This window comes from Penaeus monodon, chromosome 9 (assembly GCF_015228065.2).
Source record: "Penaeus monodon isolate SGIC_2016 chromosome 9, NSTDA_Pmon_1, whole genome shotgun sequence".
Lineage (NCBI taxonomy): Eukaryota > Metazoa > Arthropoda > Malacostraca > Decapoda > Penaeidae > Penaeus > Penaeus monodon.
In genome coordinates, this window is record NC_051394.1 from 47,986,232 (window position 1) to 47,991,231 (window position 5,000).

Consider the following 5,000-nt stretch of genomic DNA (forward strand, 5'->3'; position numbering starts at 1 on the left):
GAATGAGTTTTTACATGTATATTTATTTTTTAGTGCTGTGCAAATTCACATTTTCAAGACTAATTATATTTTTGATGGAGTTTATTCCTCTGTATATATACCATATAACTCGAAGTGACGTACAGATAACTGGAATATACTATTTATAAGAAAATGCCCATTGTATTATCCATAAAATATATATCAAAGTACGACAGTCTTCTCAAGATTAAATATATTTACGTACGTTTATTTAGTTTTTAATTGACTCATACGTTTATGACAATTTGTTTATTGGATACAACCCTTCTAGTGTGCCAGTCTTTCATATTGATACTGATTCCAACGGAAAGTGGTTCTATTATCATCATTTTAAAAATTATTGGTATCGGTATCATCATCATCACCAACACATTATCATCATCACCATCATAATCATCATTCCTTTTAATGTCGTAATGAAACTGTAATTATAACGTTCATGGCATGTATAAAAATGTATACATGTATATGAGCTTCAACATAGATACACGATTAAATATGTTGAAAAAATCTAATAAAATATCTTGTATGATATACATACATACACACACGCATACATATATATCTGTGTGTGTGTGTGTGTGTGTGAGAGAGAGAGAGAGAGAGATAGAGTGTGTGTTTATATGGGTATGTATTCATATCGACATGGACATATTCATATATTATGCACACTCACATAGATATACACGTTAACGGCAAGAAATGGAAATGAAGATTAGTTTATTAAAAGAAAAGTCCCGATCGCAAAAGCTGTGTGACGAACATCATATTCACTCCCATTAGGTTGCACATCATTTTTAAAAAAGTTGGACAATGCATTTACAAAATTTCATAAGCTTGATTGCCTCTCTCACGTTATAGCCCGGGGATATGAGTCATTTTTCCCCCTCTTCTTTATTTTTGAAAATATTTCTTTCCGCTCCATTTATTTCCCTTCCATTTCGCTATTATTTTATCGCTGTGTTATTTATTTGTTGTATTGAATTGTTTTATTGTTTTGTCTTTTTTCGTTTGTCTTTTTAATTTCTTTCTGGTGTTTCTTTTTGCATGTTTTTATTATTGATATTATATATATATATATATATATATATATATATATATATATATATATATATATATATATATATATATAATTTACGTTGGTTTTCATGTTAGAATCTTTCTCTGTGTAAAGGATTCTCCTATGTTCACGGAAGGCTTGTTGGCTACGCGACCAATTATAAAGTTACGGAACGATTTTTGTTCCACTTTTGTTCCTTTCTTTCTCTCTTTCTCTTTCTGTCTCTCTTTTTTTCCATCTCCCTCTTCCTCCCTTTACCCTTTTTCTCTCTGTTCTCACTCTCTCTCTTTCTCTCGTCCCTTCGGTCTCTGCATTTATCCTGTTTTTTTTTTTTTTTTTCTTCTTCTTTTATCCCCCCCCCCTCTCCCTTCCCTTCGTCCCTCTCTCTTCCTACCCACTCTTCACCTCCTCTCCCCCTCCCTCCCTTCCCTTCCCTCTCCCCATCTACTCTTAACCTCCTCCCTCTCTCCTCTCCCCTTGTCTCTCTCTCTCTCTCTCTCTCTCTCTCTCTCTCTCTCTCTCTCTCTCTCCCTCCCTCTCTCTCTCCCTCTCTCTCTGTCTGTCTCTCGCTTAATTTTCCCATCTTCATTTCATTGTTTATAGCTCTTCCCCGATCCCTGTCCCACTCCCCTCCCCCAACGCACATCCTTCTCTTTAAGCGATAACACGTGAATCAGCGCTTGTAATGGTGGTAAGAGATTACCGTTATCGAACCCATCCCAAGTGAAGGACCTTATTGGTTTACAGACTCCACGCGCAGAGGTTGGGTAATTATATATGTTGTAGATAATTTCCTTTTTTATTATTAAAGTTTTTTTTCTCTCTCTCTCCCTTCAATATGTTTCTTTATTCATGTTTATTTATCTTTTTTTTTTCATATAAATATGAGAATGTAAAAAGTAGGATGCGAAAAGGGGAAGGGGGTAGGGATTGTATGGTGGCAGGAGAATGGGGAGAAGAAAAACAGTATACAAAAAAAAGTCAACATGAAATTCTTTTAACACACACACACACACACACACACACACAACACACACACACACACACACACACACACACACACACACACACACACACACACACACACACACGCACGCACGCACACACACACACACACACACACACACACACACACACACACACACACACACACACACACACACACACACACACACACACACACACACACACACACTTGTAGGCACATGTAGGAACGTAAATCTGCATACACAAAAAACGACATGATAACCCTGTTCTTACAAACATGCAAGGAACGGTAGAGTCACGCATGCAAACCCACGCATCATGCAGACATTAGTATACGGACACTGACCCAAATATAGTACAGAGATGGACAGTCTCTCATTACGGAGACAAGAAGGAGAAGAAGAAGAAGAAGAAGAAGAAGAAGAAGATGATGATGAAGGGGGAAGAGGAGGAGGAGTAGGAGGGGGAGGGGGAGAGGGAAGAGGAGGGGAGGGGAGGGGGAAGAGGAGGAGGAGGGGAGGAGAGGAGGAGGGGAGGAGGAAGAGGAGGACGGGAGGAGGAAGAGGAGGAGGGGAGAAGGGGGAGGAGGGGAGGGGAGGAGGAAATGGAAGAGGAGGAAGAGGAAGAGGAAGAGGCAGATGAAGAGGAAGAGGAGGAGGAGTAGGAGGAAGAAGGAGAAGAAGAAGAAGAAGAAGACGAGTAGGAGGAAGGGGAAAAGGAGGAGGAGGAAGAAGAAGAAGAGGAGGAGGAGGAGGATGGGGAAGAGGAAGAAACAGGTATATAGGACAGGCATCATTAAGGAGACAAATAGAAGAAGGGGAAGAAAAAAGAGGAGGAGGAGGAAAAGGAAATCCAAAAAGGAGATCCAAAAATTTGTTTCCCTTTTAGCTTGATTATATGTCTATTGGTACATGTGCATGTGTGTATTTGTACATATCTATGTGCGAGTGAGTGTGTATTTTCAAACAAATAATTCTTCTGATAAAATGGATGAGAATAGTTTCGAAAGAATGAAAAAAAAAGTCACATTCCGGTACCCTGTCCGCGGTCAACACCCAAATGCCAGCGGAAATTGTACGCGTATATGTATGAATGCATATTTTACAATGAATGTAATTAATTACCTAGTGGTTTTGGTATCTGCATTAAATTCGGGCCTGGGAGGAACGTTTGTATATAGTTTGATGAAATGAATTTAATTACAGTTTTCTTAAATTTACGTTGGCAACTGTGAATAAAATGAATGTCGTTTTCATATATTTATGTATATATATATATATATATATATATATATATATATATATATATATATATATATATATATATAAAGAGACAGAGACAGAGAGAAAGAGAGTGAAAGAGATAGATAGATAGATAGATAGAGAGAGAGAGAGAGAGAGAGAGAGAGAGAGAGAGAGAGAGAGAGAGAGAGAGAGAGAATTAACCGCCGTTAGTTTCCATGGCTTAATTTTCGCATTCACTTTCTTCCGTATTCAACTTCTCTCATTATGTATGTATTATATTCTGTCCTGAAAGCCACGAAGATGTCTATTAACGTCTCATGTTATAGAATAAGAATATATAAGTGTTGCAATGTGTCTTTATTTTTGCTTTGGTGCGTAATCATGGGATTGCAACTTTAGTATTAGCGGTTGCATGTATGTATAACCTACATACATCTATATGATTGTTTGTACATGTGTACACGCAAGCAAATGCACATATACACATAAAACAGATTCGAATACGTCCGTCTTTCCTTTGTTTCATACAAACCTTTTTTTCCTCCATTATCACAGTAAGTTAAGTTGCGAAAGTTTATGTAAGTTTATGTGTTTGTACGAAAATTGAGGTGTATCTATTGAAATATGCTTAGGATATATCTGTAGATTTGTGTGTATCCAGGCGTATGCGCGTGTGTTCTTATGCATATTTATGTCTGTGTATTCGAATGATCGTAAATAGGTTGCAAATATTTCAAGAACGAAAAAAGGAGGACAGTATTGCAATATTCCCACACTGTCCTTCAATCACAACTGAAAAAATATATGTAATAAACAATGAAGTTAATTATTCAACTTGTGATAAAAGCCAGTGGAAAAGGATTTATTTTTTATCTGTATTTGATTTTCTAAAACAAATATATAATCTCTTTATTACCGCAAAACCACGTTACAGAATGCATAAAATACCGTTGTTTTTCGTTGGACGTGAAATGAAGCGGGTCATTAGAAATGCTAATACAAATCATGATTAGAATGATAATAATGGTAACAAGGACGATGATGATGATGGTAAGTTTGACAGTTTTGATAATAATAATCATGAGAATTTTGATTCTTATTTTTATTTTCCTCATGATATGGACGATGAAAAATCTTGACGATGGCAGAATTTTTGCACCATATTTGTTCTCCTTTATATTTACGGTAACTACCATAATTTTTCATCATTAACTCCACAACCATACAACAATAATAGTAGTTACAATAACATTTAATTGGAATTAGTCATTTATATTTTAAACGATATACATAGCAAGATTTCCCTACAGACTAATAAAAATCACTCATAAATAATTACTCGTTTAATAATACCTTAAATGCCTTGAATTACACAAACAGAAGCGCTTAATTGCAATAACACACACATATGAAAACAAATTGCAGGAACGCAAAGGGTAAGAATAAGGTAGGGTTGCAGGAGAGGGGTAGGGGAGTAGGGGTGCGTACAACAATGCTGGATATGCAAATGAGCCGATGAAAAGCAGTTTGAATATTCATTAGTTGAATGAGGGACAGAAAATACATTATCAGTCACGGCAAACACATCCTTCCCCGCTCTCTCTTGGGAGTCTAGACCGCGAAGGGAAAGGTATAATGTACTATTTCACTGGTAATCCCTACGAGGCTGAAAATTTGTTATTGATAAT